The sequence below is a fragment of the Arachis stenosperma genome, chromosome 3 (assembly GCF_014773155.1).
Source record: "Arachis stenosperma cultivar V10309 chromosome 3, arast.V10309.gnm1.PFL2, whole genome shotgun sequence".
NCBI classification, from domain to species: domain Eukaryota; kingdom Viridiplantae; phylum Streptophyta; class Magnoliopsida; order Fabales; family Fabaceae; genus Arachis; species Arachis stenosperma.
In genome coordinates this window covers 61,304,657-61,331,357 of record NC_080379.1, presented here as the reverse complement: position 1 = coordinate 61,331,357, position 26,701 = coordinate 61,304,657, and positions in this window count along the sequence as shown.

Below are 26,701 nucleotides of genomic sequence, written 5' to 3'. Positions count from 1 at the left end.
ACTTGAATTGTTACAGCTGAAGTAGGGTACTATGTCCATATCAGAGTATACTGACAAGTTTGAGGAGCTGTTCAGGTTCTCTCGTATGTGCCAAGGGACTCCGGTGGAATGTGAGGAATGGAAGTGTGTTAAGTATGAAGGAGGACTCCGAAGTGATATCTTCAGTTCAGTAGGGCCAATGGAGATTAGGACTTTCTCCGAATTGGTGAACAAGTGTAGGGTTGCTGAAGAGTGTGTGAAAAGGGCAACCGCTGAGAAAGGGAGTCACAAAGGTTCATTTCCACAGAACCGAGGGAAGAGCTTTGCACCTAGAGGTCCATCTTTCAAGCGGGGAGGCTCTTTCAGGAGGCCCAACAACAACAACTCCCAAGGAAAGAAGTTTGGGAAGCAGCCTCAGAATGATCAAGCTTGTACTAGGTGTGGAAGTCACCATCCAGGAGCACCATGCAAGGCCGGATGGGGTTTGTGCTACAATTGTGGAAAGGCGGGGCATAAAGCCGCCAATTGTCCAGAGAGGCAGAAACAAGGTGCTGGAAAAGCACAACAGACTGGTCGGGTGTTCACCACTTCAGCTATAGGTGCTGAGGAATCTGAGACACTTATTCGAGGTAACTGTGAAATAGCTGGTCAAACTTTAAATGCTTTATTTGATTCGGGAGCATCACATTCATTCATTGCATTTGAGAAAGCCCATGAGTTAGGATTGAAGATTGTAACTTTAGGTTATGATCTAAGAGTGTACAATGCTACCCATGAAGCCACGGTAACTAGGCTAGGATGCCCGGAAGTTTCCTTTAGGTTCAAGCAGCGTGATTTTGTTCATAATTTAGTCTGCTTGCCGATGATCGGTCTTGATCTTATCTTGGGATTGGATTGGTTATCTAAGAACCATGTCCTGCTTGATTGTTCTACAAAGTCGGTGTACTTTATGCCGGAAGATACAGAAGGGCCGGTCGTGGTGAATAATTATTACTTGAACTCGATGATGGTGAACTGTTCTGGAATCGAATGTCAGGGTATCATGTTGTTAACCGCGGGCGTTTCGGGTGATGATCAAAGGTTGGAACAGATTCCGGTTGTGTGTGAGTTTCCGGAAGTGTTTCCCGATGATATTGATGAGTTTCCACCTAACCGAGAGGTTGAGTTTGCTATTGAATTGGTGCCCGGGGCGGGACCAATCTCAAGTGCTCCTTATAGGATGTCACCGTTAGAGATGAACGAGCTAAAGTCTCAGTTAGAGGATTTGTTGAGAAAGAATTTTATACGACCAAGTGTTTCTCCGTGGGGTGCTCCAGTGCTACTAGTGAAGAAGAAAGATGGAAGTATGCGGCTCTGTGTGGATTACAGGCAGTTGAACAAGGTTACAATAAAGAATAAGTACCCATTGCCGAGAATTGATGATCTCATGGATCAGTTACAAGGAGCTGGAGTTTTCTCCAAGATTGATTTACGATCCGGTTATCACCAGATAAGGGTGAGGGGCGAGGATATCCCTAAGACCGCTTTTAGGACTCGTTATGGTCATTACGAGTACACCGTAATGTCTTTTGGGTTGACGAACGCTCCAGCAGTATTCATGGATTACATGAACAGAGTTTTCCGTCCGTTTCTGGATAAATTTGTTGTTGTCTTCATTGATGACATACTGATTTATTCCAAGACTGAAGAAGAGCATGCGGAACACTTGAGGACCGTGTTGCAGATTCTAAAGGAGAAGAAACTCTATGCAAAACTGTCTAAGTGTGAGTTTTGGAAGAGTGAGGTGAAGTTTTTGGGCCATGTGGTGAGTAAGAAGGGAATAGCCGTAGACCCAACTAAGGTGGAGGCGGTGATGGATTGGAAACAACCAACCACCGTAACAGAGATAAGGAGTTTTCTGGGTTTAGCTGGCTATTACCGAAGGTTTATCAAGGGCTTTTCACAGATAGCTTTGCCAATGACAAAGTTAACCCGCAAAGACACTCCGTTTGTTTGGACTCCTGAATGCGAGGAGAGCTTTCAGACATTGAAGAAAAAGTTGACTACTGCACCTGTGTTAGTGTTACCCGAGCCGAATGAGCCATTTGAGGTGTATTGTGATGCCTCATTGAAAGGTCTAGGGTGCGTGCTGATGCAGCACCATAATGTGGTGGCGTATGCCTCACGACAGTTGAGACCTCATGAAGTTAGTTACCCTACGCACGATTTGGAACTCGCTGTGGTTGTGTTTGCCTTGAAGGTGTGGAGGCATTATCTCTATGGGGTTAAGTTCCAAGTTTTCTCTGATCATAAGAGCTTGAAGTATCTCTTTGATCAGAAAGAGCTTAATATGAGGCAGAGAAGGTGGATGGAATTGTTGAAGGACTACGACTTTGAGTTGCATTACCATCCGGGAAAGGCAAACGTAGTGGCGGATGCGTTGAGTCGGAAGTCATTATATGCGGCTTGGATGATGCTTCAAGAGGAGAAGTTGCTCAAGGGATTCGAGAGTCTTAATATTGGTGCTCGAGAAGTATCCGGAACCTTGTGTTTGAGCCGACTAGAAATCTCAAGTGACTTTAAGTCCGAACTCCTAAAGGCTCACCAAAATGATGAAGCGTTATGGAAGGTGTTACCGGCTATTGAGCAAGGAAAACAGTGGAGAGTGTCGGAAGAAAAAGATGGGTTATGGAGATTCAAGGGTAGGATCATTGTGCCGGATGTTGGCACTTTGAGGCAAGATATTTTAAAGGAGGCACACAAAAGGGGATTCTCCATTCACCCGGGAAGTACTAAGATGTACCATGATTTAAAGGCGATGTTTTGGTGGCCGGGTATGAAGAATGATGTGGCGGAATATGTATCAAAGTGCTTAACTTGTCAAAAGGTAAAGATTGAACATCAAAGACCTTCTGGGATGTTGCAACCTTTAGAGATTCCACAATGGAAGTGGGAAAGTATTGCAATGGACTTCGTGTCAGGATTGCCAAGGACTAGGGCTGGTTTTGATGCCATCTGGGTAATTGTGGACCGACTGACGAAGTCAGCTCACTTTTTACCCATTCGGATGACTTACACCCTTGAGGAGCTAGCACGGTTATACATAAAGGAGATTGTGAGACTTCATGGTGTACCTGCTACTATAATCTCTGATAGAGATCCTCGTTTCACTTCAAGGTTTTGGGGTGCATTTCAGAAAGCTTTTGGAACCCGATTAAGCTTGAGCACGGCTTACCATCCTCAAACAGATGGTCAATCTGAGAGAACGATCCAAACACTAGAGGATATGTTGAGAGCTTGTGTTTTGGACCAACCGGCGAGTTGGGATCGGTATATGCCATTAGTGGAGTTTGCATACAATAATAGTTATCATGCGAGCATCGGAATGGCTCCGTATGAGGCCTTGTATGGGAGGAAATGTCAATCTCCGCTATGTTGGTATGAAGCTGGAGAGAAAAGCTTGTTGGGACCAGAAATGATAGCTGAGACCGCTGAACAAGTCAAGAAAATCCGAGATAGGATGCTCACGGCGCAGAGTCGTCAAAAGAGTTACGCCGATCAGAGGCGAAAGCCCTTAGAATTTGAGGAAGGAGACCATGTTCTCCTTAAGGTTACTTCGACCACGGGAGTAGGTAGGGCGATTAAAGCAAAGAAGTTGAATCCTCGATACATTGGTCTATTTCAAATCCTGGAGAGGATTGGACCGGTGGCGTATCGGATGGCTCTACCACCTTATCTTTCGAACCTGCACGACGTGTTTCACATGTCGCAGCTTCGGAAGTACACTCCTGATGCTAGCCATGTGTTGGAACCTGAATCGGTTCAGTTAAGGGAAGATTTGACGCTTCCAGTGGCTCCAGTCAGAATTGATGATACTAGTATCAAACGGTTGCGTGGAAAAGAGGTTTCATTAGTCAAAGTGGCTTGGAGTCGAGGCGGTGTTGAGGAACACACTTGGGAACTTGAGTCGGAGATGCGAACGGATTATCCGCATTTATTCTCAGGTAATTGCATTTGAATTTTGTGGGCAAAATTCCCAATTAGGTGGGTAGAATGTAAAACCCGGTTAATTAACGGCTAATTAACCCATAAATGAGAATTTATTCTAAAAAGCCTAAAATGTGATTTTTATGGCTAAATGTGATAGAGGAGACTGAGACGAGAATTTTGGTACCAATTTTATAGAATTCGGACCAAGATTGGACCGAACGGGCCAAACCGGGCCAACCGGACCCAAAGGGGCCCTTGGCCCAACATAACTTAACCAAAACCCTAGTTTTCAGCACTCTCTCTCCTCATTTGTTACACATTCACGCTGAAATGGTGGAGAGGAAGGGAAGAACATTCTCTCAACTTCTCTCTCTCACTTGATCTTCAAACCACCATAACTTTTGATCTAGAGCTCCGATTACCGCTCCGTTTGCGGCCACGCGTTCACCGCGGAGAGCTCTACAAAACCCATACAATTAATCTTGAGGTAAGCCATGTGTTTCTGTTCGAAATTCCAGCCCTTAATTTCGAGTTTCATGGGTAAAATGTTGAGATTTTGGGTTCTTTGATGTTATAGGACCCAACTCTCTTGAAGGAGAAGGTTAATCTTGTCTCCTTGGACCTTGGGTGTGGTAAGACTCTCAACCCTAGTGTAATTTGTGATTTTATGATGCTTGGGTTTTGAGATGTTGTGTATGGGTATGATGGTTGTGGCTTAGGTTGTGTATGTGTGGATATTGGAGCTTGATTGGTGACTTTGAAAAGCTTGGAAAGGGTTTGGTGGTGAAAAATCTGTTCTTGGAGGTGTTGAGGCCTTGAGAGCTTGTGGATAAGTGGTTTGGAAGTGCTCCGGTGGAGCTTGGGAAATTCGGCTAAGGTATGGTTTCGGTTTCCCGTATCTAATATGTAATGTGGTAGGAAATACTTAGGCTAGAGGCCCTAAGATAGGCATTGAATTGTTGATGTTGTTGAATGATTGAGATATATGATGTGGTCATATATGTGATGATGATTATTGATGCCTTGGTGGTATGATGTATGAGAAATATGCATGTTGTGGTATATGCTTGATGATTGGTTATGGTTGAATTGTGGGTTTGACTATGTTGATGGTGAGTATGATGTTGATTGTGTACAATAATGATTTATTGGAATTGGTGTTGTTGAGAATTGGCATGAGGAATAGTATATGATATGTCAATGTGTTTGAGTTTGAGCCACTTGGGTGAAGTGGGATAAAATGATGAGATAGTGATTTTGGTAAATTGTGGTTATGTGTCAATGTGTGAGTTGAGGAGGCTTGATGTTGAATTTGATACATTTTGATTGATTTCAAAGAAAAGGGATGAAATTGGCATGTTTTGATTGATTTTGAAAAGGGTTGAAAATGGTTTGTTTTGAGGATGGCATATTGTGGTTTTGTATGAAAATATGGTTTTTGGGCATACTTTGACGGGACATAACTTGGACTACGGATCTCCGTTTTGTACCAAATCTGTTTAGAAATGAAATTGGATCCGGGATGTCCATGCCGTTCGAAGAACGGGTGAAAAACGATTTAAAATGAGGAAGTTATGTCCGTTGGAAGATTGGGGCTTAAATCTGTGAATTCTGCAGCTTTTAACTTAGAAAATTTTTAGCAGAATGACCCCTTGCGCGTGGGCGCACTTGGCGCGTGCGCGCCGATCTTCCGAAAAGTGCCATCCACGCGTACGCGTGATGTGCGCGGGCGCGCCGATTGTGTTGCTCCCAATGCCCAGCCATTTTCCAGAGAGTTATGCCAGAATTGTGCCAGTGTTGTGCCTGGGGCACGAGAACACCCGCGCGTACGCGTGGTTGACGCGTGCGCGTCGATTGGCAAATTTGTAATCCACGCGTTAGCGTGCATGACGCTTGCGCGTCGATGAGTTTTTGAGGCCATCCACGCGTGCGCGTGGAGTGCGCGTACGCGTGGCCCTGTTTTCATCCTAAAGTTGACTTTTGAGTTTTAAAAGCCAAATCTCATACTTCTAAGCCTCCGATCTCACCATTTATGTCTTAAATCATTATGACATGCCTAGCTATTAGAAAGGGGCTAGTGAATGAGGTAACTTGCGAGTGAAGCAAGGGAAAAATGAATGATCAATGAGGATCAATATGATTATGTGAGATGCGGAGGATGGTGGTGGAAGTGCTTGTTATGCCATGGGCCGAAAGGCTGTAATTGTTAATGAAATGGCTGGTTATGGATTTAACCTATGAATATTGGCTGGTTATGGATTTAACCGTGAGCCAAAATAGCTGTGTATGCTATGAATATTGGCTGGTTCTGGACTGAACCGTGAGCCGGATGGCTGATATGGATGTTGATCCATGGATGAGGATTCATGCATGTTTATGCTGAATTATTGATAATTGTGATTTGCACTTCCACTATCTGAGATACGAGTTTCCCTGGGTAGTAGCAGTGGCTAGCCACCACGTGCTCCAGGTTGAGACTTGATACTCTGGTGACCCTATGTCGTAAGTGTGGCCGGGCACTGTGAAAGACCCGGATGAGCTCGCCCCCGAAATATTCACCAGTGAGGGTGATGGATATGGATCATGTTTATGATCAAGTTTATAACGAGTATAACTCGAGTTGGGGATGCGCGACAGAGGGACAGTCCAATAGTTAGCGACCAGGACTTGTCGGGTTGGCTCTATAACCGACAAGATGATATCATCAGCCACTAGGGACAGGCATTCATCATATGCATACTATGTGAATTGTTTGAGATTGCCTATTTGACTGCATATTACTTGCTAATTGTCTAAATGTCTTAACTGCTCCTATTTGTATATTCTTTGTCTGATATAACTGTGTTTGTTACATTATACTCCTGCTGGCGGTTGGGAGGTTTGAAGGAATTGGTAAGGAAAGTATTAGTTAGACTGAAGAATCTTTAGTCAGATGCCCTTATATGGTTTAGCTTGTTTATAAGCTTTGATATTATCTGGAGGAAGTTCTAAGATTGCCTTTGGCTTTCCTCTATTATTATGTATTATATATGTGGAAGCTGTTACCATGCTGGGGACCTCTGGTTCTCACCCATGTGGATTTTGTGGTTTTCAGATGCAGGACGTGAGGTTTCCCGCTGAGGCATGCTGGAGACTTCTAGATTTGCGAAGATCCTTTGTTCTCGGGGCTATGTTTTGGTTTATATGTTTTGTTTAGATACCTTTATCTCTATTAAATAATACAAACTGTGATGACTCCTCTTATGGAAGATTTTGGAGAATAGGTTTATGTATTTGTGTCCCTTTGGGTTTCCTTTGGGGTTTTCCTTATTTTATCATATGTATATATTGCTATGCTCGGGCCGGTTATCTTCGCATCCGGATCTTGAGTCTTGATATTCCTGTTTTTGACACTCCTTTATATATATATAATCTCGCATTGGTTATCCTTGTTCGTTACGTTATCGATCGGAGTGTTGCGCTTTCGAGTTGCGATTTTTGTTTACCCTTTTTTTTACAAAGGCTCCTAGTTATAAACAATCATTCATACTACTATACGTACTAAATTTTTATTTTAGAGGTCGTAATACCTTGCTATCTCTGAATTATGACTTAAGCATAAGACTCTGTATGGTAGGGTGTTACACTAAGTATGGTTCATAAGGCTTATATAGTTGTTCATGGGGTTCATAAGGTTGATGGTATGATGGATATAGATTTGGATTCCTTGGAGGTGGTTGGTGGTAGTATGGGGCTTGAGGGTATTGTGGTTGAGGGCAATGTTGAGGGTGTGTGTAACACCTAGCACATAGAACTTTACGCCTAGGTCGTAAATCAAAGATGGTGATGTATTACGACCTCTAAAAATAAAATATATACATAGTATTTGAAGAAATATATGTTAACTAGGAGCCCGTAAAAAGAACAATAAAAACAAGTTTGTATATAAATACATAAGTAGTACTAGTCTCGACCTGCGAAGAAAAGGCTGGCTAGACAATTATATACAATCCCAAAAGTATGACAAAAGCATAAACATAAATCTTGTTTCTCCATAATCAACCTCTAAGAGGGATGTAAAAGTTAATATATAAAAGTGGAGAATATATATATATATATATATATATATATATATATATATATATATATATATATATATCCCAAAAGAGATTTTTGCTTTCCAAAAGCAGATCTTGCATGTTCAGCGAGGTGCATCCCGTTCTATACCTATAAAGTGGAAATTTCTGAAATGGATGAGAACATCATCCCTTTCAGGATTCTCAGCAGGGGTAACAGTTCTAAAGCAGAGATGATGTAAAGACTATATGAATTCTCTAGGCAATCCTAAAATTTCAACAGACAAAAATCCAAGCCTAGAAGTATACTAAACCAGAAAAATAGTAAGGTATGCTAGGTAACTAACTATGCTCATACATCTCAGGTTTTCACTCTCCCTTTCTCTTTTCATCAAACCACAAGTCCCTCTCAGCCTATCTCTTATCAATTCTCTCACCTTTCACTCATCCTATCTCTTTTCAGTCTTAAGTTCTCTCCATTTCATCTCATCATCTATATACACGGTCCCACCATTGATCAGTAACAACAAACACAAGTAATGAAATTCAAGAACAATAAAATCAATTATAGCAATTATGGCAAATAGCAATTAAACAATAGTGATCATGTTGGCAAACCAAAAACAATAACACACTCAAATAATATCACATAGATGCAAATGATGCATGCCTGTCCTACTGGCTATGAGCTCATGCGTCGAATATGTTGTCAGACCTGACTCGAATAAGTGGGATTTAACCAGTCCTTATCCGTAGGTTCTATAAACAAGTGGGATTACACCACCATCCTTACTTGTAACACACAAGCGGGATTTAACCACCGTTCTTGCCTCCACAATAAGCAGAATTTAACCACCGTCCTTACCGGGTACCTCAAATAAGCGAGATTACACCACCATCCTTTTTTGAGTTACAATCACAAGTGAGCCTGCAAGCAGGATTATATCACCATCCTTGCTAAACACAATCCAATATTCAAGCGGGATCACACCACCATCCTTGCTAAACACAACTCAATATGCAAGTGGGATCACACCACCATCCTTTCCCCACACTGTAAGACCCAGAGCTTTTGAAACGTCCTATTTTGAACTAATCTCAAATTATATATTTATTCACAGTTTTAATCTCATAAATGATCTTATTTGAAAGTAATTAAAGGCAGCTCCAATTAATTTGGTTTGAAATAAATTAAGGTTTTTATCCAAACTCTATAATTAAGGATTATTTTCCTATTTACAATTTCAAGTTTTAGAAATTCAAAAATAATGACATTTGGCTATTTAAATTAGAATTTTCTCTAATTTAACAATTATTGAATTATTTCCTACATTTACAATTATAAAAAATAATAGTTGTAGAATAACAAGATTTTTATATGATAATATCTTATAATTAAATACTTTATGTTTTGTTAATAAAGAAAGTTAATTATATTGTATTATATTTTAATTAGAGTATTTGAGTGAAAACTAAATAGCAATTTGATATAAATAATATTTTCAAAGTAATTTTAAGGATTCAACTAGTTATCAAATTAAACCTCAAAATCCCAATTCCAAATACAAACCCTAACCCTAATTAACACACATTTTCCACTTCTTCCTAAGTGAAACCCTAGCCATCACCCCCCTCCATAAGCAAACAAAAACAAAACACAAATACACACACACCCAGCAAAAAGGAAGAAGAAAGAAACAGAAAGCGAAAGAAGAAAAAGGGACCGATGGAAAAGGGAGAAAGGGGGAAGAAGAGGGAGGCGGCACGGTGAGTGTCACTGCGACCACCGCCGCCACCGTTGGCAAGAGAGAGAGGAGATTCGAGAGAGGAGAGTGCCGGTGGAGGAGGGAAGAGATCGCGCCACCATCGCAGACCGCCACTGCCACTGCGCTACTCATCGCCGTCACGAGGAAGACCAGGACTGAGGGAGAGACCCACGTGAGGAGGAGGAGGAGTCGTCACCGTTCGTCCTCCCCAATGCCAGACGTCGTCGCCGCCGTTCATGAAAGAGAGAGATGCGCTATGCGGGAGCTGCCGCCGTGGAGTGTGTCGCCATTGAGAAGCCATCGCCACCAGATCCGCCGCTGGCCGAGCCTCTGCTGTTGGAGAATGTCACTGCCGTCACTGAGATCCACTGCTGGTAAGATTTTAAGTTGGTTTTCATTTTCTTTGAGTTTCCGAGAGCCTTATCTTCGTTGCATGTTGGTTACAGTCGTCGTCGCTAGAGTTTTGGTCACCGCTGCCATTCAAGGTGGCTACGGGGTTGCTGCCAAACCGGTTCAGCGACCACCGATGTTTCGTCTTCTTGTTTCAGTAAGTGTTTATATTTCAAAAAAACCCCTGCATTAGTATTCTATTATGTTTAGTTATAAAATCTGAGGTTCTGGTAATGTAGGGTCGTGTTCTGAGCATTGCATGTCGCTCTTAAGTTGCTGTGAGTGCGGCGAAAGTGATAAGGGACTGAGTTTGCGGTTGTTGTTGGTTTGGGTTGAGCTAAAAGGTTTCATTGACGCATTTTGGGTTATAGTTTCGACGAGTCGAGGTAAGAGCTTTTAATACAAACTAAATTATTTTAAATTGGAATTGTTATAAATAGTCATGATGTGTGAAATACATTTCTGGTGATTATGTGAGTCTTATGCATTGTCTGATTTGTATTAGATGGATATGGTTGCCTGTTGGATTGAAATATGAAATAAGGTATGATTTTGTTAAAATGAAGGTTTCTGATTGTTTTGAGTTGAAATGATTTTAATATTTGAAAGACTGAATTTTACTTATTGGAAACTGATTTGGTCTTGAATCCGTTGGAAAGGGTTGATGGTTGGGACCCGAAAAGGGTGGAAAAGGGTGGCAAAGTCCAAGTTTTAGGGGAGATGCTGCCAAAATTTCTATAAAAATCCGAGACTTTTTTTGAAAACGTTATTTTGAAAAAGAGTTAGGCTATTCTCCCCTAAAGTCTTGAGATTATGCTGAGGAATGTTATCACCAAATTCTTATTTAAAATGAATGATTTTGAGTATTTCAAAAGAGATTTTGAATTTGGCATGGTTTTAAAATTGTTTGGAAGTTTTGGAAAGATGTGCAAAGTGGCTCCGTTTTGAAAAGTGATTCTTGGCAAGTTGTGAATTGAATACGTTTGTTATTTGGAAGTAAATGGGCCGAGAATGAATTTTTGAAATAAGACATTGAGCCTGACTGATTGTGGATGTCATTGATATTGATGAGATATTGTTTGGTAGGCGTAAGGGTCGGGTTCGTCCCGCTTGCACTGAGTTGTAGGCATAAGGGCCAGGTGAGTCCCGCTTATGCTGGGAGATGTGAGGTCGGAGGCAGAGTATCCTGCTCACTTTCTTTTAGAATCACAAGAGTGTGCCGGGCACTATATCCTGGACCGTGTGCCGGACACGATATCCCTGGGGGTTCCCATTTATATTCGTGACTAAAAGGCAACATTCCCATGGGGATGTGTCGGGTTGGCAGTTGAACCGACAATGTGATATCACAGCCAGTAGGATAGACATTCATCATTTACATTTATGTAAGATTGTTTGGGTGTGCATATTGTAATTAGTTTGCCTATGTGAATACTCATGTTAATTGCTAACTGCTATACTTGTTGTAATTATTCTTGATTGTGCTTGAAATACATTAATTGTGATTGTGTTTGATTAGTTAGTTTGTGATAAATTGGTTGATGATTGAGTTGTTGGGCCAGGGGCCGTGTTGGATTGGATGGGCCTGAAGCCGTGGTTAGTACGTTTGAGGTCTAGTTCTGTATAAAGTATCTGACTGGTTCAACATAGACTTAATGAACCTATGCTTGGAATAGGATGATTATTTATACCGCGTAGGTAACTGCTTTCATGGTTGTGGTCTAGAAAAGTATGAAAAATCAAACTCTTACAACATAGACTTAATTGAACCTATGCTTGGGACATGCTGGTTATTCATACTGTCGAGGAAAATTTTTTAAGATTTTACAAGAAAGGAAAAGGTTCTTGTTTTAAAATATTAGAAACAATTTATCAAGTCTTTAAAAAGGATTTCTGGATTTCGAATGTGAACCCATGGTTTTTAGAAAGACTCATAAGACGAGCAATGATCACTGTACTTTAAAAATAATTTTATTTTACGTATCTTGTTATAGCAATTCTGTAACCCTATCATGAGAACCCTTTCGAGGACAATGTTCTCACTCCCCTACAGGTTTTTCCTTTTCAAGATATGGGCGACGAAACTTTAGAAGAATTATGTTCATTTTCTATTTATTCGGTATTTTTGTATTATCTTAGTTATTTTTTTTCCCTCGCCTTTATTCTTATCAATTTTGTAAGAGAGATAGGAATTCGTGATATGTATGTTTGTAAGTTAGTGTTATGTATATATATTTTAAGGTATCATATCTGGTTTGTATGTACATATATGTTTATGTTTTCAACGAAAAAGTGTTTTAGAAAGGTTATGCGGTTTTTAAGTTTAAAACAGGCTTATATTTTAGTATTAAATATGATTAGAGTCGTCGTAATATCCAAGCTATCAGAGTGACGAAGCTAGAAGCATGACATTCTGATAGTGTGGATGTTACACACACTATAACCAAGAACAAGCGGGATTAAACCACCGTCTTTGCCGGACCAATTCAACTCAGTTAACATTAAGCTCTTTTACTTGTTTCATGCGTTACAAAGCTCATAAACCACAATCATTTATCAATTACTCATTATCATTAACTCATGAGCGGGATTAAACCTCCATCCTCACCGCGGGCAGGATAAATCACCATCTCCTCATACTAAGTTACGCACTGAGCAAGCGGGATCCGACCTCTGTCCTTGTCAGGCAAGAAATCATCATCATATTCATAATCATCACTATGCACATTCCATTCAACCGCATGAAATTATTTCTCTCCGTCGAGTGAGCGGGATAACACCATCGTCCTTACTACGGGCGGGACAAACTACCATCCCCACTTAACATCATTCGACTAATTAGGCATCTAACCGGGAATAGTTTAAGTCACTCACGGTACAACCTCATACTTAGTTCAGGGATTAAAATAGTGTTAACATACTTAAACAAGGGTTATAAGGGCTTACGAGCTCGCCGAAAAGGCAACACTGAAAACAAAGTTTTAGTGAAAACAGGACTTGTGCATACGCATAACCTAACTTGTAAGCATAATCTTCTATGCTTCTGTAGCTACGCACTAAACCTTCGCACCTGTAGCTGAAAGGGGTGAAAATAGGGGTAAGAATTGGGGTGTTCTTAGTAGGGTTGGAATTAGAAGTTAAGTTCGTTTCATTAAGTTCTCAGTCAATAACAACAGTCAACAAAGTTCAATTCAACTCAACAATTACATAACATAAAATACAATCACAAGCACACACAATCATAAAAAATACAATCACAAACAAATATGCGCAAACAAGTATGATGCATGTCTATCCTATGGCTGATGATATCATCTGTCGGTTATATAGCCAACCTGACACGTCCTGGTAGCTAACCATGGACAGAAACACCCATCGCGGAGCAAGTGGGTTTGAGCTACAACCCCCTTGCTACTACTCGCTTAACCCAGAGCCAGTGAAATAGCAACTACTACGGCTACTATCTAGACGGGTGTTTAAAAACACAACTTGGAGCAAGTGGAATAATCCAGTACTGCTGCTACTACCCAAGTGTCACAAACACTGATCTGGAGCAAGTGGGACGAACCAAAATCCTTGCTACTGCCCAGGTATCTTAAACATACATTCATTCAATTAATAATCAATCATCATTATTATCAAATTTGAAACATTGACTCGGAGCAAGTGGGACGAACCTCAATCCTGGCTACTTCCCAGGTTTCTCATTCAAAACTTCATTATCATATCAATTCTTTCATAATCATTCAAAATTCTATAATTAAACTCAGTTTTCACAATTCTTCTTCTTCATCTCATACCCAGAGAAAGTGGGATTTAGCCACAACCCTTGCGTACTACCCAGATATTTTTCAAATATCAAAATCTTTCTTTAAAAACAATTCGAATCCATTTCTCTTTCATTAAACTATTTTTCTTTATAAATTAAATTCAAATATAATACTTTTTTTGATAAAACTCAAAACATAATCATTTCTTAAATAATTCAAACTTAACTAATATAATTTTTTAAATCTTTTAAACATCTATTTTAACTCTCAAAATAATAAAAAAACACTCCAGGTGGCTGTTCATACATAACCGAATCAAAATCTCAGGCAAACAACAATAATTTAAGAATAATTCAATATAAACTCATTCAAATCCAAACAATAATTAATCAAACTAACATTCACTTATCAAATTCACATTTAATTATTATAAAATTACTAAAACCTACCTCCGTATGAAATCAAAATAATGGAAACTTTGGAGAAATTTTTTGACCGAGCTGTTGAAGAAAAAAACGTAAGAAATTGTTTGTGCCTCTTAAAACTCTAATTGACCGAACTCAATGAGAAGGGAAGTTACGTCACCATCAGTTTCCACTAAATAAAAATGATGCCAACGTATACAGAAAAAAGATACGAACATTTTTATCAGATTGAATTTTTTATTGGAATTATGAATCTCAAAAAATCGAAGTCGGAATTTTGGTGGGGTTACGATTCTCTCCATGCAATTCCAGTTCCTCTCTCCGCTTATGGTATGAAAGAAAAGAAATGAAGCCGATTGAAGATGATTATATGATTATGTGGCACTTAATGAATGAAACTAATGAGGTGCCATGGTTTATATATATATATAAAAGCATGCAAGCCACCTTATTTTATTTCCTTCCTTTGTTCCCTCAAGGCTTCGGCCAATTCTTCCTTCCTTTCTTCTTGTTTTTTTGGAACTTTAATAATAATAATAATAATAATAATAATAATAATAATAATAATAATTCTTTTATTTTTTTAAAAATATTTTATTATAATAAAAATTATTTAAAAATCCTAATAAATTTTAAACTTAGAGTATCATAAAATTTAATTTAATTTCTTTTAAAAAATAATTTTTTATACAAAATAATAAATTATGAATAACTCATTATTTATTTTTTTTAAAAAGTCGGAATGTTATATATCGGGCACTATATTCTATGAGTGTGACAGACACTATATCCCGAAAGTGTGGCAGGCGCTATATCCCATGAGTGTGACGGGTACCATATCCCGAGAGCGTGGCGGGCGCTATATCCCAAGAGTGTGGGAACACTTTATCCCAGCCAATGCGACAGGCACTATATCCCATGAGTGTGGTGGTGCGGTGTTTTACAACCCACAAACTAACCAGGAAGTGCACCGGGTCATACCAAGTAATACCTTACGTGAGTAAGGGTTGATCACATGAGGATTGATGGATCAAGCAACAATTATTGAGATAGGCTTAGTCAGGCAAACAGAAAATAGTATTTGGAAGTTCAAAAGCATTAACAGTAAATTCAGAATATTAAAGAGAGGCAGATAAATAAGTTGGGAATAAAATATTAAGAAAACAGTTAAAATTTCAGAGTTATCTATTTTTCCGGATTAACTTTTCTTACTAACTAATTTAATTATGTAGGATTTAATTTATGGCAAACTGTATGTGACTAGACCCTAATTCCTTAGACCTTCCTAGTCTCTTCTAAAATTCATTAACTGCCAATTCCTTGTTCAATTAATTCCAATTAGAGGGTGATAATCAATTTCTAGTTTATATGCCACAAAAACTCTAATTACCCAAGAAATAAAAAGATTATATGTCACGTATCCTGTTAAATTCAGATAATTAAAATTTAGGAGAAATTGTTTTCAAGCTGTTGTTCAAGTATAGAGCTTTTCCAAGTTATACAAGAACTCAAATAGAAAGAGGGTCATACTTTTGTTCCACCCAAATTCATAAGATAAAGAGCGAAAACAATTCTTAAATTATAAATCCATGCATAAATTAAAATAGAAAAAGCAATAAAATCAATCCATACAAATAGACAGAGCTCCTAACCTTAACAATGAAGGATTAGTTGCTCATAGTTCAGAGAAGAAAACTAGGATTCTGAATGTACAGAGTTCCAATCTGATGGCATCAGATCTCTTTTTATAACTAATCCTCATAAATTTAAAATCTAATTATCTGAAATTAAAAATAATAGGTTTTCTTAAAAATAAGATTTGAATTTAAATTTGAATTAATTAACAAGTCTTCAGCTGATGGGTGGGGACCACTTAATTTGTCCATTCTGCAGCTTCTAATCTGTGTTTTCTGGGCTGAAAACTGGGTCAAAACAGCCCAGAAATCGCCCCAGCATTTTTCTGCATTTTTCTGCACGTGGCGCATGTCACGCGTATGCTTCGCTGGTCTTCTTCGCAAGTCACGTGAACGCGTCGGTCACGCGGACACGTTGCTGAGCAAATCTTCAATTCACACGTACGTGTCAGTCACGCGCACGCGTCGCTATGGATACCTCCAAATCACGCGCACGCGTCAGGCACGCGTGTGCGTTGCTCCTCACAGCCATCTCCTTTGATTCTTGTGCTGCAGAAACTCCATCAAATCTAGCCGAATGCTACCTAAAATAACAGTATTGCACAATACTCAAAATAGCATCCATAGTGGCTAAAATATAATTAATTCTTGATTAAACTCAACAAAATCCATGCAAATTCAATAGGAAAAAGATATAAAAGATGCTCACGCATCACAACACCAAACTTAAACTGTTGCTTGTCCTCAAGCAACCAAAACTAACATAGGCTTAGGATGTGAATTTGCATGAGAATGAGAGTTCGATTAAGCTCATGTCTCTTTTTATAGTGGGGTTTATAATTGTAATCCTGGATAGGTTTGGCATCTCACTCTCCTTTGAATCAGGAGGATGTCATTATCATTCGGAATTAGAATTCGGATAATGTTATGAATTCTCTGATCTTTATATTTTAGTTTAATCCTTGAACACAGTAAAATTTAGTTTAATTTATTTTTCTTTGGTGCTTTGCACCTTGAGCCTAGCCGTGACTTTAAATGTTTTGTCCCACAGATTACTTGACACAGAAACACCACAAGCACTTAACTGGGGGACTCTCTTTGAGTCCTAATTTTTCTTTCAGTTACTCCCAAGCAGTGGTGCTCAAAGCCTTTGGCATACTCTGTTAAACGCACTTGGTATCGACTTTAAGTGTTCTGTCTCAAGGATTACTTGACACAATCACACCACAAGCATATGACTAGGGAAACAACTCTTTGAGCTTTTAATCATGTCTGACCTCTTAGTCATTGATGCTCAGAGCCTTGGACCTTGCTTTTATTATTATTTATTTATTTATTATTTATTTTTTTTCTTTTGCTGTTTCTTTTGCTTCAAGGATTAAATTTTTGTTATTTCAGAGAAGTCATAATAATTCTCTAAATTTCTGTTCCTTATACATCAACATCCCTTGATTCAAATTCAAATATACACTGTTCATATCATGCATTCAGAATTACAATTAATACCACCCCATTTAGGTAAATAAGACTACTCTTAAAATTAACTCAATTTCTCATGCAATACATCACTTCTGTATTTTATATATATATATTGAATTCAAGCTCAGTGGGTAATACATGAGACATCTTTTCAGAATTAAAACATTTAAGGGAAAACTAAACTAGACCTAAGATTCTCACTAATAAAGGATCATGCAACAGACAAAGCAAAATAGAAGAAAACCAGAACATAACATAGAAAAAGAGGGGAGGAAAAAAATGAAAGGAACTCAACCACCTTAGTTATCCTAGCGGTCGCTTTATTCTTCAGGTTGTGCTCCTCCGTGAAGATGATTCGCCTCTCTTTTGTGCCAGAAAACCCATAAGCGCAGCGTCAACACCAAACTTAAAGGTTTGCTTGTCCTCAAGCAAAGAAGAACTGAAAATAAAAACAAATAGTGAGAGGAAAGAAAAATATAAAGATAAAAGAACAAGAGAGAATTAGGAGTGAGAGAGAGAGAGAAAGAAAAGTGAAAACTGTGCGGCGAAGGCGACGTGTACGCGTGGGTCGCGAATTTTCTTTAATAATGCGTTAGCGTCAGGCACGCGTCCACGTGCCATGGAATTTGTGTGATTTGCGCGAAGCCAGCCGTACGCACGAGCATCTCTCTGTTCGCGTGGCTAGGGAACCAATATTGGCATACGACGTGTTCGCGTCATGCATACACACACGTGGAGAACCATTTGTGCCTTTAGCATGCTTCCTGTCCCAAGGCAGCATAACTCTTTGTCCAAACACTCCTTTACGTCGATTTTGCAGGTCATGCGTACGCGTCATTATGGCGATAATTGCAAACGACGCGCACGCAGGAGTACGCGTACGCGCGATCATGTTTGTGCGCCAAGCATGGTTTCAGCGCCACTCCCGCGCAACTCTCTGACATATTTTATTTTTCACGCACACATGACTAACGCGTTCACGTCAGTGACGCTTGCGTGTCGTGTGCTCTTCTTCTTTTTTTTTTTACTTGAGGTGTTTGTTTCCTGGAATAACATAGCTGCATTATCAGAAAATTAGTAAGAACTCAATAAAAATAAAATAAATAAGAAAACTACAACTACAAAAAATAAAAATAGCTAAGGATACAAAATTATCGGGTTGCCTCCCGACAAAAGCTTCTTTATCGTCACTAGCTTGACGGTCAGCTCCTCTAAGGAGGAGGATCATAGGGGCGCAGCTCTTCACCCCTTACTTTGAACTTCTTTCCTGTGTCTCCATAACATAGCTCAATATGCTCCAGAGAGAGGATTCTGATTACTATATAAACCCATGCTGGATTGCTGGTCAACACCACCTTCATTCCTGGGGAGAAACCTTTAGTTGGGATCTTTTTGTTTCTCCATCATCTGGGTACTTTCTTCTTTTTGGGAACCTCCTCCTTGGTAGATGAAGCATTCTTAACACCAAACTTAGGTTTGATGTCAGGAGGAATTTTATTGATTGTTGCCAAGGGAGGTTTGAGCTGCAGATTCTGCTGTGTATCATCAGGGGGTTTTTGAAGGGTTGGATCAATAAGCTCAGTCTGCATGCACCTCTCTTCTTTACCTGTTGAATGTATATATTTGAAGACACGAAAGACTAGTTCCTCATTATGCACTCTAAGCACTAATTCACCCACTTCTACATCAATCAGAGCTCTTCCCGTGGCTGGGAATGGTCTTCCTAGAATTATAGAGGCATTCTCATCCTCCCCTGTGTCAAGAATCACAAAGTCTGCTGGGAGGAAGAACTTACCCACTTTGACCAAGATATTCTCCACTAATCCGTATGCAGGCTTCATAGATTTGTCTGCCATCTGTAATGATATCTTTGTGGGTTGTGTCTCTTGGATTTGCAGCTTCTTCATCACAGATAAGGACATTAGATTTATGCTTGCCCCCAGATCGCATAGGGATTTCTCAAATGTTGTGCTCCCAATGGTGCATAGAATTTGAAAGCTCCCTGGATCTGGCACCTTCTTTGGCAAGTTATTTTGAATTACAGCACTACATTCCTTAGTCAGGACTACTGTCTCATCTCCCTTTAAACACTTTTTCTTTGACAACAGCTCCTTCATGAACTTGACATAGATAGGCATTTGCTCCAAAACCTCAGCAAAAGGAATATTGATTTGTAACTTTCTGAAGACTTCCAAGAACTTTGAAAACTGCTTGTCCTTGGTCTCCTTTTGAAGTCTCTGAGGATATGGCATCTTAGGCTTATACTCAGGAGCCTTTGGCAATGTAGGATGAGTGTCAAGAGAGTCTGGGAATGGATTGTCTGCACGCTTTGGAGGGGCATGCTCTACGTCTTCTTTCTTCTCCTCTGGAGCTTCCTTTTCAACTAGCTCTTCATTGGCCTTAGTTTTAGAGCCAGCTACTTTACCACTTCTCAACTAAATAACCTTGCAATCTTCTCCTAGGTTCACCACTGTATCACCTTGAAATGTACTTGCAGACCTCTCAAGTATTTGCTTGCTCAGTTGGCTCACTAGCACCTCTAAATTTCTAATGGAGGCTTTGGTTTCCTGCATAACTTGTGCTTCTGTACTTGCCACTTGTTCACTTATCAAGGTGATAGCCTTGTATTCCTCTCTTGGATTTGGAATTGTGTTACCAGGAAGGCTATTAGTGGTCCTCTGATCAATTTCAGTGACTTTTGTAGCTAATTGATCCATTTGAATCTCCAGGTTCTTGATGGACGCTCTGGTTTTCTGTCTAAAACCTGTCAATATTGCTTCCAAATTATTTTTCTGCTGGACACCGCCGTGAGAACTATTGTTGAAGTTCTGAGGTCTCTGAGGTTAGTCCCTCCATCCAAAATTTGGGTGATTCCTCCACCCCTGATTGTATATCTTAGAATATGGATCATTGTTGGGATTCCTAGGACCACTCCCCATGTAATTCACCTGTTCAGAAGAGGGTTGAGCATAATCATAATTATCATTTTGCATAAAATTACCTGCCATGTCTTAGGAGACTTCCTATGGTAGATTTTGGGTGTTGATAGCTGAGACTTGCATGCCACTCATCTGTTGAGTAAGTAGATTTATTTGCTGAGACATCAGTTTGTTCTGAGCAAGAAGAGCATTAACAGCTTCTACTTCTAACACGCCTCTCTTCTGAGGGGTCTCAGAGTTGACAGGATTCCTGTTAGATGAGTATAAATATTGGTTGCTTGCAACCAATTCAATCAGCTTAATAGTCTCCTCCGGTGTCTTCTTCCTGTGCAATGAACCTCCTGCAGAATTGTCCAAGCACATCTTGGACATTTCACCCAAGCCTTCATAAAAGATATCTAGTTGAGTCCATTTGGAGAACATGTCTGGAGGGCATTGCCTAATCAGTAGCTTGTATCTCTTCCAAGCTTCATACAGAGTCTCATCATCCTTCTGCCTAAAGATCTGAACCTCCACCCTAAGCTTAGTTAGCTTTTTTGGTGGGAAAAATTTAGTGAGAAACTCAGTAACCACCTTGTTCCAAGTATCCAAACTCTCCTTGGGTTGGGAATCTAGCCATAGCTTTGCTCCTTCCCTCAGAGCAAACGAGAAGAGCATGAGTTTGTACACATCTGGGTTTACTCCATTTGTCTTCATAGTATCACAAATCTGCAGAAAACTAGAAATAAATTGATTTGGGTCTTTGTGGGGAAGACCGTGATACTGGCAGTTTTGTTGTACCAGGGTGACTAATTGTGGCTTCAACTCAAAGTTGTTCACAGCTATAGGAGGCACCACAATACTCTTTCCATACAGATCTGCTGTAGGAGCGGAGAAAGAACCAAGTACTCTCCTTTGTTGTTCATTCCCACTCGGGTTGCCACATTGGCATTATCAGTATTATTCAGATCCATAGTGGATTCTGCAGCCTTGTAAAGTCTTGCTTGTTGTAAACGCCGCCTGAAAGTCCTTTCAGGTTCAGGATCAAAGTCTAAGAGATGTTCTTTGTCTCTGTTCCTGCGCAAAAACAAACAAAAAACAAGAAAAGATGGGAATCTCTACGTCAAAGTGCAGAGAATTAAATACTAACTAAAAAATAATTTTGAAAAATTAAATAAAAAAATTGAAACAAAATTAACCAGTTAACACCAAACTTAATTTCAGAAATTAAAGAAAATATTGGTGCTATTTATTTATTAAAAAAAATTTCGAAATTTTTTTTTGAAAATATTAAAATAAAATTTAAATAAAATTAAAATTAAAACGCCTAATCTAAGCAATCAAAGAACTGATAGTTGTTAATCACTATCAATCCCCGGCAACGGCGCCAAAAACTTGGTGCGGTGTTTTACAACCCACAAACTAACCGGCAAGTGCACCGGGTCGTACCAAGTAATACCTTACGTGAGTGATAGGCTTAGTCAGGCAAACAGAAAATAGTGTTTGGAAGTTCAAAAGCATTAACAGTAAATTTAGAATATTAAAGACAGGCAGATAAATAAGTTGGAAATAAAATATTGAGAAAACAGTTAAGATTTCAGAGTTATCTATTTTGCCGGATTAACTTTTCTTAGTAACTAATTTAATTATGCAGGATTTAATTTATGGCAAACTGTATGTGACTAGACCCTAATTCCTTAGACCTTCCTAGTCTCCTCTAAAATTCATTAACTACCAATTCCTTGGTTAATTAATTCCAATTAGAGGGTGATAATCAATTTCTAGTTTATATGCCACAAAAACTCTAATTACCCAAGAAATAAAAAGATTATATGTCACGTATCCTGTTAAATTCAGATAATTAAAATTTAGGAGAAGTTGTTTTCAAGCTGTTGTTCAAGTATAGAGCTTTTCCAAGTTATACAAGAACTCAAATAGAAAGAGGGTCATACTTTCGTTCCACCCAAATTCATAAGATAAAGAGCGAAAACAATTCTTAAATTATAAATCCATGAATAAATTAAAATAGAAAAAGCAATAAAATCAATCCATACAAATAGACAGAGCTCCTAACCTTAACAATGAAGGATTAGTTGATCATAGTTCAGAGAAAAAAACTAGGATTCTGGTAAAATGTACAGAGTTCCAATCTGATGGCATCAGATCCCTTTTTATAACTAATCCTCATAAATTTAAAATCTAATTATCTAAAATTAAAAATAATATCTTTTCCTAAAAATAAGATTTGAATTTAAATTCGAATTAATTAACAAGTCTTCATCTGATGGGTGGGGACCACTTGATTTGTCCATTCTGCAGCTTCTAATCTGTATTTTCTGGGCTGGAAATTGGGTCAAAACAGCCCAGAAATCGCCCCAGCATTTTTCTGTATTTTTCTGCACGTGGCGCATGTCACGCGTACGCGTCAGTCACGCGGACGCGTCGCTGGTCTTCTTTGCAAGTCACGTGAACGCATCGTCACGCGGACGCGTCGCTGAGCAAATCTTCAATTCACGCGTACGCGTCAGTCACGCGCACGCGTCGCCATGGATACCTCCAAATCACGTGCACGCGTCAGGCACGCGTGCGCATCGCTCCTCGCAACCATCCCCTTTGATTCTTGTGCTGCAGAAAGTCCATCAAATCCAGCTGAATGCTACCTAAAATAACAGTATTGCACAAAACTCAAAATAGCATCCATAGTGGCTAAAATATAATTAATTCTTGATTAAACTCAACAAAATCCATGCAAATTCATTAGGAAAAAGATAGAAAAGATGCTCACGCATCATGTGGCAGGCACTATATCCCGAGAACGTGACGGGCACTATATGACAAGAATGTGGAGCCATGTCAGAAAGATGGTATCCGAGTTAGCTACCAGGTGTATCAAGTTCTGGCAAGATAACCGACACATGAGCTCATGGCCAGTAGGAAAGGCATGCATCATACGTATCTGTTTGTCTTGTTTGAGTTTGCATTGTTTGGGATTGCCTTTGTGAAATTACTATACTTACTTGCTATATGATTTTCTTGTTGTACTTGCATTCTACTTGTGTTTGCGTTGCCTGTTTTATTTTTCTATGTGGTTCTATCAGAGTTTCGAAGGATTGGAGAAAAGGCGATGACGTTAGGGATTAAGTTAGAATTGAAATGAAATCGAGAGTAATTAGATAACGTACCCTATTTATGGTTTTAAAATTATAAACTTTAAGTCTTGAAATTGAGTGTCGAAGTTCTAGAATTGCCTTTGGCTTTTTCAGGACATTATATGTTAGATATGTGGGCACTGTTACCATGTTGAGAACCTCCGGTTCTCACCCCATGCAGATTTTATGGTTTTCAGATGCAGGACGAGAGGCTCTTTGCTGAGGCAAGCTAGAAGTTTTGGATAACGGAGATCTTCATCATTTTGGGACTTTATTTTGGTTATATGTATTTATATAGATACTTATTATCTCCACTTATTATATATGTGATGTATTAACTTCCTCTTAGAGGCTATTTTGGAAAAACAGGTTCTGTAACTCTGTAAGTGTGGGTGTATTTTTGGGTTCTCTTATATATACATGTACATACACTTATGTGGTCGGGCTGGTTTATATTCGCGAGCCGAGTCTTGAGTTTTGTTATCTATATTTTTGAACTCTTAGTATATAATCTTGTTAACTTACTCTATCTTGCTTCGTTTACTTTATCGCTTCGTGAGTGTTGCGCTTTTCATTTTACCGATTTTTGCTTTACCCTTTTCTTCAAAGGCTCCTAGTTATAAATCTTTTTTATTATATTACATATATAATTTTACTTTTAGAGGTCGTAATATCTCACCACCTCTGTCTTATGACTTAAGCATAAGGCTCTGTGTAGTAGGGTGTTACATAACTAACATAGCACTGCTGTCCCATAGCCTTCGCTAGCCTAACCTCCATGCGATCCCATCGTCACCACCTATCGAACTTCCTCAATTCCAATAGAAAATACGAGTAATGCAGACAAGTAAAGCACAGTAAAGTACATGTACAACAAGTAGAACAATTAGCAAGTAAACATGTGGTTCATTTAGGCATAACAGAAATTAAGCAAGGCAAACAAACAGGTAGAAGATGCATATGATGAATGCCTTTCATATTGGCCATGATATTACTTGTCGGTCCATAATTGCCAACCTGACATATCCTCCCGGATGTAGCCTTTATAGCCTTTCTGCCACGCTAGAGATATAGTACCCAGCACACTTCATGCAGCAGGGAGTCTACCACGCCAGAGATATAGGGCCCTGCACACTCATGCAGCAGAGAATCTGCCACGCCAAAGATATAGTGTCCTGTACACTTCATGCAACAGAGAAGGTTATCTGAGTGGGATACCATCCTAGCCCTCACATCTCGATGTAAGCAGGATTAACCACCATCCTTATGCCGGCGCTGCGACTTCGACAAGTGGGAGACTGCCATATCCCTTGCCCGAGGCTCATAGTGACTCAACAGTCTCATCATAAAACAATATATCAGTGGTTTTTAGAAATCATTTTCAGTACTCAGTAAAGTCATCTTTTAACTCCGAGTCCTAACTTGTCTCAACCACCATCAATCCGTAATTCAACAACTCATCTCATTAATCATTATTACAGTAATTTGCCATCTCACTCAACTAATCCATCTTCAGTACTCCAGAAACCTAAGTCTCTGTCTTCTAAACTTTTTACCAGAAATTATCTAGTTAAACTCACTTATGGTATTCTCTATATTTCAAAGCCTAAAAATGAATTAAGACATCCCAGATAAGCGTTACGGAAGTTTACAAGCTTGCCGGAAAGATAAAACGGTTAAAAACAAGGTTTTCATTGAAAAATAAGGTATTGTGCGTACGCATAGGGTTGTGCATATGCACGCTCAAAAGATTTATCTCAACTCGTGCATACGCATTGAGGTGTGCGTACGTATATAAAGAAAAATTTTCTATTTTGTGTGTACGCATGAATACGTGCGGATGCACTCAACAAAAAGCTCTTCCCAGCTTGTGCGTACGCATGATGTTGTGCGTATGCACAACTTGCAACTTTCATAGGGTGTGTGTACGCACACCCTTGTGCGTACGCACGAGTCACAACATTCATTCTACTCATAGCGTAGGCACAGTTGTGTGTGTTCACACAAACCAGAACTTACACTTTTTTGAACATCACATAATTCAGATTCTTGACACCAAGTTCTAATGATCATATCTTTTTCTACAAAATTCTGATTTCCACAAAATCTATACTGTTTTAAAGCTCTTGAAATTATCTTTAATTTGATACAAAATTCAATCAATTTCAAAAACTGAAGCTCAAGATATGATCCGCTAAAGTTGGCCCAAAATCCGTTTTTACCAAAAACCTTAAAAACTCAATTTTACCAAAACTCTCAATTCAAAACCATTTTCTCTACATCCAAACCAATCCTAACATATCTAAATTATATTCATATACTCTCAAATATTACACAACCTATCAACATGCAATTTCATCAATTTCATCCAAAAAGTCTCACTTACATACCTCAAATTCTCAATTATTACAACTCAAAGTATCATTTCACTATCCTCAACATTATTCAATATAAACAAGCTTCATAATTCATTATCAACACTCAAAATTATCATTTTCAACCTCACATCATAAATCAACATCATCATTCATCAAAATCATATCAATCATCAAAATCGTCATACATCAACACTCATTACCAACCAATTCAATCCTATCCTAAGGCCTACTAGCCTAAGTATTCAAAAATATTACATATTACATAGAAGAAACTGAAACCATACCTTGGCCAATTTTCAAAATGTACCAAACACCAAAACAAAGCCACCAGGCTCGATCTAAAAGCCTCAAACCAACTCTAACAAACACCAAAACTCAATCTAACATCATACAACATATCAACATCAAATCTAGGGTTCACAAAAATAACTAAACACAAGGTTTTAGTGAGACCTTACCTTACCCAACAATATTAGGGACAAAGTTTAATAATATTTCAATGCTAGATCACCCCTAAACAAACAGAATCACAAAACTTACTCAAAAACCAAAGCCAAAAATCTAAAATTACTAAGGGCAGAAAATTGGAGAATGAGATGCGAGTTCTTACCAGCAAAGCTTAGTTAGAAATGATGAGCTCATCAAGAGTTTCACGTGGCCACAAACAGCTTGTCAATCGGAGCTCCGTAGCTCAAGTTATAAGCGAAACAAGATGAATGTGAATAGTAAACCCTCTCCTTTCTTCTCTCAACTCAGCAGAGCCCCTTTTCTTAGTTGTGGGTGAAAATG